The sequence below is a fragment of the Antechinus flavipes genome, chromosome 1, assembly GCF_016432865.1.
Source record: "Antechinus flavipes isolate AdamAnt ecotype Samford, QLD, Australia chromosome 1, AdamAnt_v2, whole genome shotgun sequence".
In the NCBI taxonomy this organism is placed as follows: Eukaryota; Metazoa; Chordata; class Mammalia; order Dasyuromorphia; family Dasyuridae; genus Antechinus; species Antechinus flavipes.
In genome coordinates this window covers 446,585,711-446,598,605 of record NC_067398.1, presented here as the reverse complement: position 1 = coordinate 446,598,605, position 12,895 = coordinate 446,585,711, and positions in this window count along the sequence as shown.

Below are 12,895 nucleotides of genomic sequence, written 5' to 3'. Positions count from 1 at the left end.
TAAGGCTTATCTATTTTATTCTTTTTTTTCATAAAACCAACTCTTAGTTTTATTTATTAGTTCAATAGTTTTTTTTTTTTACTTTCAACATTATTAATTAATTTCTCCTTTTAATTTTAGAATTTCAAGATTAGTATTTGACTGGGTGTTTTTAATTTGATCTTTTTTCTAGCTTTTTAAGTTGCAAGCCCAATTCATTGATCTTCTCTTTCTCTAGTTCATTTACGTAAGCCTCTAAGGATATAAAATTTCCCCTTATTATTGCTTTGGCTACATCCCACAAATTTTGATATGATATCTCATTGTTTTTCATTATCTTGAGTGAAATTATTAATTGTATCTATAATTTGCTGTTTCACCCAATCATTCTTTAAGATGAGATTATTTAGTTTCCAATTACTTTTTGGTCTATTTACCCCTAACTTTTTGTTGAATGTGATTTTTATTGCATCGTGATCTGAAAAGAAAGCATTTACTATTTCTTCCTTCCTGCATTTAATTTTGAGGTCTTTATGTCCTAATATATGGTCAATTTTTGTTTAGGTTCCATGAACTACTGTGAAGAAAGTGTATTCCTTTCTGTCTCCATTCAGTTTTCTCCAAAGATCTATCATACCTAATTTTTCTAATATTCTATTTACCTCTTTAATTTCTTTCTTATTTGTTTTTGTGGTTTGATTTATCTAATTCTGAGATTGCAAGGTTGAGATCCCCCACTATTATAGTTTTGCTGTCTATTTCTTCTTGCAACTCTCTTAACTTCTCCTTTAGGAAATTCGATGCTATACCACTTGGTGTATATATATTTAGTACTTATATTGCTTCATTGTCTATGCTATCCTTTAGCAAGATATAGTTTCCTTCCTTATCTCTTTTGATTCTTTTTTTTTTTTTTGCTTTTGCTTGATCTGAGATAAGGATGGCTACCCCTGCTTTTTTTTACTTCATCTGAAGCATAATAGATTCTGCTCCAGCCTTTTGCCTTTACTCTGTATGTATCTCCTTGCTTTAAATGTGTTTCCTGTAAACAATTATTGTAGGGTTCTGACTTTTGATACAGTCTGCTATTCACCTCTGCTTAATGGGAGAGTTCATCCCATTCATATTTATGGTTAAAATGACCAATTCCATATTTCCTGCCAACTTATTATACCCAGATTATGCTTTTCTTTTTCTTGTCCCCCTCCCAACCCTCTTTCCCAGTTTTAAACTTATGTGCCCCACTTGTATCACACTGCTTACCCTCTTTAGGATTCCTCTCGCCTCTCTTTGAATCTCCTCTCCTTTCTTGTACCCTTCCTTTATTACTCTTTTCCTTTTCCCTTTTCCTTTCTCCCTTTTTAATGAGGTAGAGAAGATTTTCTGTAAAACAAGTATGTCAATTATTTTCTCTTTGGGCCAACTCTGCTGAGAGTAAGATTCATACAGTGTTCCTTCCCCTCTCTAAATTCCCTCAGATATGATAAGTTTTCTTTGCCTCTTTGTGGGATGTTGTTTCCCTCTTTTTATCATCCCTTTCCCCCTTTTCTGACACAATCTCCTTTCCATTTCTTCTTCCCTTTTTTATGTTATATCAGTAAAATCAAATTTTACATGTAGTCTTTTTGTATATCCACAACAGAAATATAGTTCTTAAGAGTTCCTTTTACCTTTTCCTGCTTCTTTTGAGTCCTATGGTTAGAGATCAAATTTTTTGTTTAGTTCTGGTTTTTTTCTTAGAAACAAATGGAATTCATCTATTTCATTAAATGTCCATCTTCTTCCCTGGAAGAAAATGCTTAGCTTAGCTGGGTAGTTTATTCTTGGCTTCATTCTTAGTTCTTTTGCCTTCACAATATCAGATTCCAGGCCCTTCTATCCTTTAATGTGGAGGCAGTCAGATCTTGGGTGATTCTTATTGTGGCACCTCGGTATTTGAATTGTTTTTTTTCTGGCTGCTTGTAATATTTTTTCTTAATCTGATAGTTCTTAAATTTGGCCACAATATTCCTTGGAGTTCTTATTTTACAGTCTTTTTCAGAAGGTATTCGATGAATTCTTTCAATGCCTCTTTTACCTTCTGATTCTATTACATCTGGACAGTTCTCTTTGATGATTTCCTGAAAAATAGTTATCTAGGCTCTTTTTTTCATCATAATTTTAGGGAAGTCCAATAATCCTCAGATTATCTCTCCTACATCTATTTTCCAGGTCTGTCATTTTTCCAAGTAGATACTTGATGCCTTTCTCTAATTTTTCATTTTTTTTTCTTGCTTGACTGATTTTTCATATCTCAATGAATCATTGATTTCTATTTGTTCAGTTCCAATTTTTAATGAGTTATTTTCTTCATTAGCTTTTTTTTTTACTTCTTTTTGTATATGTCCACTTGAGTTTTTAAATGAGTTGTTTTGCTTTATGGATTTTTTTCTCTATTCTACTAATTTTTTTTAGTGAATTATTTTCTTTTTCCAATTCACAAATCCTACTTTCTTGAGAATTCTTTACCTTTTCCAGTTCACAAATTCTGTTTCCCTGTACTTCCTGGGAATTTTTTACCTTTTCCAACTCTCTTTTGAGACTTTTAATGGTCTCTTCCAGGAGAGCATTCTGTAAAGGGGGTCAGGTAACATTCCCTTTTGGGGTATTGTCTGGAGACTGCCAGTCTCCTCAGGGTTGCAAACCTGCTCTTTTTCTGTATAGAAGCTATGGATGATCCTTTTTTTTTTTTTTACTCATTTTTTAAAGCCTTTAGGGTCTCCCTTCAGGGCAAGGGGGTTACCAGCTCTGTAATTTTTCTAACTACAAAGACCTCTCCCACCTGGTCTGCATGACATGCTAGCCTCTAGTTCTCTCCTTGCTTGTGCTGATCTTCTCCCTGGCCCCTCAGGACAAACCTTTTCTGACAAAATTCCAGATTATCTTCAGCTGGTAAATTGTTGTACTTCTAGGGTTTTACCAGCTATTTTTGAGGCTGAATTTAATAATTGGTGGTGAGGGTATGATAGGGCTTAGCAAGTCATGTGTGCCTTCTCCACCATCTTGGTTCCACCCACAAGAAATTTTAAATAAAATTGATGCAATAGGGTACAGGAACATTGTGAACAGCTGTTAAAAGACAAATATGGTAAACATATATTTTTTAAAGCACAACAAACTCAAAATATAAACCAGTCCAGGGAGCACAAAAGAGGAGTTTTAAAAATGACTTCCTATATTATGAATTGACAAAATCAGAAGAATAGAAATAATGATTATATGACAGAATATGATAATTCTGAAATATCATATCAATATTTCTAGAATTCAGCTAACTATATCTTTATAATAAAGAGCACATTTTTACAAAATTACAATTATAAAAGAGAAATGGAGACAAATGAATTGAATATGCATTTTTTAGATTAGAGAACCAAAAATAAAAAGCAAAAGAGAAAATATTTAAAATATTTGGAAGAGTTGATAAGCTAAAAGACAAAAAATATTATAGAAAGAATAAATAAAACTAAAATTTGTTTATTTGAAAAGACTTTATTTATGTATGTAAAAGTACTTATGTACATAATATACATCTATACGTGTATATGTATGTGTGTTTATATACATATATACCCCAAAATACGTTTCTAAAAACATGTGGTCAAAAATATGAACAGTTTATAAAAAAAGCAAAACATTAACAACTATCTGAGATAATACTGATATTTCATCTCATCTACTGCCAATTGACAAAAAAAAGATTGATGATAAAAGCTGGAATTTGTAAATGTTTAAGGCCTTGAAGGAAGATAGAAATAACAGTGCATTATTAGAATTACACAAAAATTAATGCAATGGGGTCTTAGAGAAGGTTGAATGGCCATGCCCAAAGAAAAGTCAGTGGTTATTTGCTATCAATTTAGATTTCTTCTGTAATTCCTTAGAGATCTCTCCTTGTCTCCATGATATCTAAAAATTTTATCAATGAGAAATGGAAATCAATGGAAAGAATGGAAAAATGTTTAATCAGGATAAGAATAGATTTAGGGTTAACAAATTTAACAATCTCCTAGTATTTGAAGAGCCATCATGGAGAAAAAAAAGTTAAATTGTACATGACACAAAATTATAGTAGTAATTTATGTTGTAGGTGATGGATTAGGAAACAAAACATGTTCAATCAGTCAATAAACACTCACTGAGCATCTACTATTTGCCAGGCATTGTGGTAAGCACTAAGGATAGAAAAAATAAAAGACTGTCAGGGCTCTTGGAGATTAAGGAACATTCAAATGTCTACATACAAACAAGCCATATACAGTATAAACTGATTAATAATCAATTGAAGAAAGGCAAGATAATTAAGGGGGGACCGAAATGACTCCCTGTAGAATGTGGGATTCTACCTGGAATTTGAAAGAAATTGGAAAAGCAAGAAGCCTAGATGAAGATGGAGAAATCACCAAATATGAGGGACAGCCAATGAAAGTGTCTGCTTGTTTGGTGATGGAGTGTTTTGTTGGAAGAGCAGGATGTTGTTCAGTATTACTATTATAGAATTAGTGGAGGAGGAAAAGGGTATAAGGTAACAAAAAGACTAGAAAAGTATATACATGTATGGGAGCAGGTTATGAATGCCTTTGGACTTCAAAAAAGGATTTTATATTTGGCTATAAAGGGAGGCATCAAGATTTTTGAAGCAGGAAGTGTGACATCTTCATATCTACTTATTTTTAAGAAGATTACTTTGACAAAGAGAGTGGGGAAAAACTGGAGCACCTAAGATTCTGTGATGGATAAATAACCAGCATGTTCTTACAATCATTCAGACATGAGATGATTATGGCCTGTGCCCAAGGTGATGGCAATGTCATAGGAGAGGAGGGAGGATGTGAGAGATTTTCCAAAGGTAAAATCAACCAAGGAATTCTCTTCAGAAATGTACAGTCTTGTCACAAGGATGTTTCTGAAAAAAAAAAATGAGAATTTGCTTCCATGTCTACTTCAATATTTTCTTGGTACAGTTCAGTATCACTGTTAAATTTGAGATAAATGTGTATTTGATAATTTGAAAGTGGAGATACTCTGCTAAACTGTGGGACACTTTTGCTTTTGGAACTTCTCATTTACAGAACTATAGCATCCAGATATATTTGAGCTCATGTTTGTTTCTTTTATGACGCTATCTATCCATCTCAATCTCTGCTTTACTCTTTCCTTTTCTGCCTTCAATCTTTTCTAGATCAGTCTTTTTTTGTTTCCAATGAAGCCTTTATCATGTGGCCAAAGTACTTAAGCTTCAGCTTTAATTTCATATGTTTCAGCTCCTTTGCAATATTGATCTTTCATCACCAGACACATTCATGGTTGAGGTTCTTTTAGACTTTAGCCCAGCTGCTTCATTCTTTTTTCCAACTAGTAGTTTTCCTATCCCTTACCCAGTAATGGATCAGACACTTTCTAACCTGAGGAGCTCATATTTCAATGTCATATATTTTATCATTTTAAAAAATATTTTATTTTATTTTATTTAATAATAATTTTATATTGACAGAATCCATGCCAGGGTAATTTGTTTTACAACATTATCCCTTGCACTTGTTTCTGTTCCAATTTTCCCCCTCCCTCCCTCCACCCCCTCCCCTAGATGGCAAGCAATCCTATATATGTTAGATACGTTGCAGTATATCCTAGATACAATATATGTTCGCGGAACCGAACAGTTCTCTTGTTGCACAGGGAGAATTGGATTCAGAAGGTAAAAATAACCCGGGAAGAAAAACAAAAATGCAAATAGTTCACATTTGTTTCCCAGTGTTCTTACTTTGGGTGTAGCTGCTTCTGTCCATCATTTATCAATTGAAACTCAGTTAGGTCTGTCTCTTTGTCAAAGAAATCCACTTCCATCAGAATACATTCTTATACAATATCGTTGTTGAAGTGTATAATGATCTCCTGGTTCTGCTCATTTCACTTACCATCAGTTCTTGTGAACCTAACTAACCTTTTCCACTGATCCACTAATTTATTTCTTAGCCAATACCAAATGGTTTTGGTGACTGCTGCTTTATAATATAATTTTAGATCAGGTACAACTAAGCCACCTTCATTTGATTTTTTTTTCATTAATTCCCTTGAGATTCTCGACTTTTTATTGTTCCATATGAATTTTGTTGTTATTTTTTCTAGATCATTAAAATATTTTCTTGGAAGTCTGATTGGTATAGCACTAAATAAATAGATTAGTTTAGGGAGTATTGTCATCTTTATTATATTCGCTCGGCCTATCTAAGAGCACTTAATATTTTTCCAATTATTTAAGTCTGACTTTATTTTTGTGGAAACTTTTTTGTAATTTTGCTCATATAATTCTTGACTTTCCTTTGGTAGATAGATTCCCAAATATTTTATGCTTTCAACAGTTATTTTGAATGGAATTTCTCTTTGTATCTCTTGCTGTTGGATTTTGTTGGTGATGAATAAAAATGCTGAGGATTTATGGGGATTTATTTTGTATCCTGCTACTTTGCTAAAATTATGAATTATTTCTAATAGCTTTTTAGTAGAATCTCTGGGGTTCTCTAAGTATACCATCATATCATCTGCAAAGAGTGATAGTTTGGTTTCCTCATTGCCTACTCTAATTCCTTTAATCTCTTTCTCGACTCTTATTGCAGAGGCTAGTCTTTCTAATACAATATTGAATAATAATGGTGATAGTGGGCAACCTTGCTTCACTCCAGATCTTACTGGGAAAGGTTCCAGTTTTTCCCCATTGCATATGATGCTTACTGAAGGTTTTAAATATATGCTCCTGATTATTTTAAGGAAAAGTCCATTTATTGTTGTGCTGTCAAGTGTTTTTATTAGGAATGGATGTTGTATTTTATCAAATGCTTTTTCTGCATCTATTGAGATGATCAAGAGGAGGCATTTTTAATAGAGGCTTAATCTGAGGATGTTGGGGGAGGGAAAGAACAGAATATAAGATTTTACCCTTCTAACATTCTGAAAATTGTTCATTTTGGGGGAAGAAGAAGTATATTATATATACATATATATATATATATATATTCCTCTGATGATTATTAAAACATTCATATGAATCCTTTATTTTGAATATTCTAAGGGTTTGGTTAGTTTTTCCTTTGCTTGTTCTTCTCACCACTATTAGTCTGTAACAATATGAGAAAAGATATTTTTACAGTTGTTTTAAATTTGAATTTTCAGTAGTTAGGAATGAACTTTCTTTCTTAATAACAATAAGACCAAAATCGTATGTAGAAAGATGTACTTATGTTGCTGCTAACTACAGTTTATTGTTCTGCCCACCTGGAATACCTTTGTTTTTCTTCCTTTGAGTTCACTTGACATTGGATTGTTACTCTTTGCACCTTTCCCAAAAGGTGCAACAGCTCCATAGATTTTGGTTTCTATGAGTTGATGCCAAATGGAACTCCATGATAGTTTGGAATGTCAAATTGCTCACTTCCCAAACTTGCATCTAATAAACTATGTGACTGGGCAAGTTAATTAATTGTGCTATTTTCAACAAATCAGTGAGTTGGACTTGGTAACTTCTGAAGTTTTTTCCATTTCTATTATTCTGAGATTTTAGTATGTTCTGGTTATGGGCTTCCTGTTTATGTATTTGTGTTGATTGTGAATTGTGTATGTGATGGTGAAATGATTGTGTAATTCTGGTAACTTGGAATAATGCCATTTAAGAATATATCTTTGTTTAAACAGGTTTGTTTTTCCAGTACCTAACCTTATTAAACCCACCTAATTTTCATATTAAAAAATAATATTTCATAGATGTCAAGATAGACGATAGTTCTTTGCAAATTACATATAAATCTTTTCTGTATAATGTAATAACTGAATTTTTACCTTCTCTGGTGAACTATTTAAACAAAGTGGGATTGGAACTCAGGTTTTCTGTCTCTAAATCCAGAGTTGAATAATCTTTTCAAGAAGAAGATTTAGGAAGAATCTTTTCATTGTTTGTCTGCTCTTTAGTACTTCAATCCTCAATTACTTGGAATCATGCCTACACATTGCATCATAGTATTTTAAAATGGTACTTATGCCCAAAATTTCATATAATTTACTCTTCTAGCATTATAGTAACAACATGTATTTAGAGGTTTTTACAACTTGTAAAGCATTTTATACTTTTTGTAATAGGAGAACTGACCAATAGAACTCTATTTCTAAAGCATGTGCAATACTCTGCCTATTGCCAGCACAAGTAGGAGACACTAAAAAACTGGCTTCTAGGAAGTCTTGATGCCTTATCATGAAATGGTTCTTCTTCCTAATTCAGAATACAAGAGCTATTCTAATGTTTTTAGGTCTTCTTACCTTTGACAAAAAAGCACCCATAGGATAAGCTGTCAGAACTGAGACACAGGTAGAAGATTTCTTTAGAATAGACTCATTCTTTCTATTCTTACTGGAAGGTTTGAGTAAAGCTCAAATTTTAAGCCTCTGGTTGTAAAGATCTTCTCACTATGGGTGACATGTGCCTCCCAAACACAAGCCTGTTATATGGCTCTTTATGTTTGTTTCTTCTGCACTTAAATAAATGTATATAAGAAGTACAAGAAATTAGGCAGCAACCTTGTGAGCATAAAAAGGTTGGGAGAACCAGCAAGAGGTTTGGAAGTCAGATTTCACAGCAGTTTCCATGGCACTGAGGAATAAACTTCTTATCAGTGACCCTAGTTTATTAGTGAATTAGACCCAACATCTAAAATCCTGCTTTCTGGCATGATCATCCATTAGACATAGAGTTTTTCAGAAAAAAATTTGGTGGGGTGAATACTTAATAGCAAATTCTTTAATCTGAGCCCGTTCTCCTCAGGGATCAAGTTAATATTAGAGAATGTACCATGGTTTGAAGTCATCCTTTATACTTCTCTTCTTGCTATGTCTTCTCAGTAAACTTACTTTTGTAAAGCCTAATAGAAGTTATTTGCTTAAGTGAAAGAGGAACACCAATAATTGGAAACTTTGTAGAAAGCATATTGGAATGACAATTGTATTAGAAAAGGTTACTTGAACCTTCTAGGAGTACTCTTTGAGCCCTGAAGTGAGAATCTCTGACTTGATTTATCAATATTAGTAAAATTGGAAATAAATTATTATTTGGTTCATTAACAAAAGTCAAGGTGGCCTAGTGATATGACCGTTGATTTTGAATGCAGAGTACCTAGGCTTGAAATTTGTCTCTGCCACTTATCTATGGTTTTCATAACAGTAAAATAAGAAAATTAAACTAGGGTGGTAACTATGAAATAGTGAGGAAAGAATATGTTGTCCTTTCTCCCCTGGAGTATTGAAGTAGCCTCTTAGTTGGACTCTTTTCCTTTAATACACTGCTACCAAAGGGATTTATCCAATATGCAAGGGATTTATGCAACATCAAAGTCTGACTATGTCATTGTCTAACTCAATAAGCTTTGATTCCTTATTACTTTCAAGATCAAATAAATTTTTGTTTGACATTGAAAATACTCCACATGACTCGCATCAACCCACTCAACACCATATTGCATATTACTTCTCTTCTCACACCTTAGTCAAATCAGACTCATGTTTCTCATACATGACACTCCATCTCTTAATTACTCTGTCTTTGCATCAACAATATTGCCCTATCTGCAATGCCACTCTACCTCTTAGAATTTGTAGTTTCTTTCCACACTAAGCCCAAGAGCTACTTCCTATAGGAAGCTTCTGATCACCCAATTTCTAGTGCTTCTTCCTAAATTTGGTGTTCCATTGTTATGTTTGACTTTTCATGACCACATATAGAATTTGCTTGCCAAAGATACTTTATTGGTTTGTCATGTCCTTTTCCACTGGATTAAAAAAAAAAAACAAACAAAAAAAACAGGTTTAATTGACTTGTCCAGGGTCACATAGCTAGTAAGTGGGTGAGACTCGATTTGAACTTAGATCTTCCTGATTTCAGGTGCAATGCTGAATCCACTGCTACCCAGATGCTTTAGCCACTTGCCCAAAAATTACCTTTTGCTTATTTTGTATATATTTTGAATAAATATATATGTGTACATTTTATCTTTCTTGGTTGAATGTAAGCTACTTAAAAGGAAGTGCTATTTCAATCTTTGTCTTTCTGTCCCTCACATCTAGTAAAATACCTGGAATATAATATGAATTTAATAAATGTTTGTTGATTGAATAATTAAATTCTAAGATCTCAAAGGTTATATTAAGAATTCTGAAATGAATCAGGCTTTCTTTTTTATACATTTGGAGTCATTCACTAAGGAAATCCAACTTTGCAATTATTTATGGTTGACTCCTTTTCAAAGAGGCACATTTTAACTGAAACCCTCAAGGTAGAACAGACTATTTTTTTATGTTGTTGTTTAGTTATTTTTCATTCATGTCTGACTCTTATGACCTCATTTGGATTGGCAAAGATACTGGAGTGATTTGTAATTTCTTTCTCCAACTCATTATCTAAATAAAGAAATTGAGGCAAACAGAGTGAAGTGATTTACCCCAAGGTCACACAGCTAGTAAGTGCCTGAGGCTGGATTTAATCTCAAGAAGATGAGTCTTCTTGATTCTGGGCCAAGTGTTCTATCCACCATAGAACCTAGCTGTCCCTTTGTTCTGTGGGAAAAATCATGTGACCTATAAACATTATGGTAGCTGTGATAAAGTAGAAGGTTATTTCTTTTGTACCAAGTCTGAATACTTGAATCCTGTAACTTTCTTTGCCACTGACCAAAAGGAGCCAACAAGCATGGATGCTCTGAGCCATTAGAAATGATATTCACTATTTCCTAAACATAATCCAAGACTCTTGTCTTTTCTCTCTCTTCCTTCCTACCTCCCTCTTTTTGTCTCTTTCTCTCTGTCTCTTTGTCTCTGTGTGTCTCTTTGTCGCTCTGTCTCTATGTCACTCTTTGTCTCTGTCTGTCTCTGTCTCTGTCTCTCCCCTTCCTTGTTCCTAACTCTGAAGAGTTCTCATTTCAGCCTCAGTTCATCTATTTTTTTGAAATTCTATTTATCCTTTAATGCTCAGCTCAATTCTTTTCTGAAACCTTCCCTGATTCAGACCAACAAGAAGTCACTCCTCCCAATTTTCTGCTTCTACCCCTTTTTCTTTGTTCCTGCCTCAGAGAACTTATTTGGGCACTATCTCTTGCTTTCCCTACTGAATTTTAAGCTCAGTCAGGGTAAGCAAAGTGCCTACATATAGTGGGAAAAGAGAATTATATGGAGGCACAGAAACAAAGAGTATTTTAAAGAAGTTACCATAAAGCCACCCAGTGGCCTCAACATTTAAGCTCAGAGCTGTCATATGTATTATGCTTAATAGAGACAGAAAGGAAACAAGATTGGTAGATTCTTGAGAAATCTAACTATGGTAGTCATAGGTAGAAAGGACTGTTTTACAAAGATTGAGAAAGGGAGAGGTCCAGAATAGTTTGCATATGTGCCTGGATAGCATAACATAGACCCAGGAGGCAGAGGTTCTGGTTATTAGCCTATTGTATTACATTTATGAATTCTCTTAATTTTTTTAAAATTTTATTTTATTTAATAATAACTTTATATTGACAGAATCCATGCCAGGGTAATTTTTTACAACATTATCCCTTGCACTCGCTTATGTTTTGATTTTTCCCCTTCCTCCCTCCACCCCCTCCCCAAGATGGCAAGCAGTCCTATATCTATTAGATATGTTGCAGTATATCCTAGATACAATACATGTTTGCAGAACCGAACGGTTCTCCTGTTGCACAGGGAGAATTGGTGAATTCTCTTAATTTAAATTAATTCAATTATCATTTTTAAAGAACCTTCTTTATACAGAACACTATGCTGGGCTCTGTGGAAATTTAGAAATTAATAGCTAGCCTTCATATAACACTACTCTAAGTATTTTACTAATAGTATTCATTTGATCCTCACAATAACCCTGGAAAGTAGGTGCTATTGTTTTCCCAATTTTACAGATAAGGAAACTGAGGAAGACAGAGGCTAAATGATTTATCCTGTTTCATGACAGGTATATAATAAGTATTTGAAGTTGAATTTGAACTCTTCCTAGTGTTCAACCTACTTGTAGAGACCCCAGAGGTCAGCCAGTCCAACCCCTACTTTTTGTACATGTGGAAAGTGAAGTCCAAAATGTCTCCAGTACTTAGTTATATCTAGCATTATACTGGTACATAGTAAGTGCTTGACTGATTGTCAGTCAAGTAGTTAGTAAGCTTTGGAGGAATGGAGGATAGTAACTTCTAACTTGAAAGCCATTTTAAAAAATAATAGTTTTTTAGTTTTAAAATACGTGCAAAGAAAAAAAAATACATGCAAAAATAGTTTTCAACATTATTCTTGCAAAACCTTATGTTCCAATTTTTTCTTCCTTCCTTTCCTCACCCCTCCCCTAGATAGCAAGTAATCCAATATAGGTTAAAGATGTGCAATTCTTCTAAACATATTTCCACATTTATCATATTGCACAAGACAAATCAGATCAAAAAGAAAAAAAGAAAGAAAAAAAGCAGCCAAACTCCAATAAAAAAGGTGAAAATGCTATGTTGTGATCCATATTGAGTACCTATAGTCCTCTTTCTGGATTCAGATGGCTCTCTCCATCACAAGTTTATTAGCCTGAATCAAGTCATTGTTGAAAAGACCCAAGTTCATCAGAGTTGATCATCACATAATCTTGTTGTTGCCTTGGACAATGTTCTCTTGGTTCTACTCACTTCACTTAGCATCTATGCATGTAAGTCTCTCCAGGCCCTTCTGAAGTCATTCCGTTGATCGTTTCTTATAAAACAATAATATTTCATTACATCCCTATATCATAATTTATCCATCCATTCCCCAACTGACAGGCATGCACTCAGTTTTGAGTTCCTTGCTACTACAAAAAGAG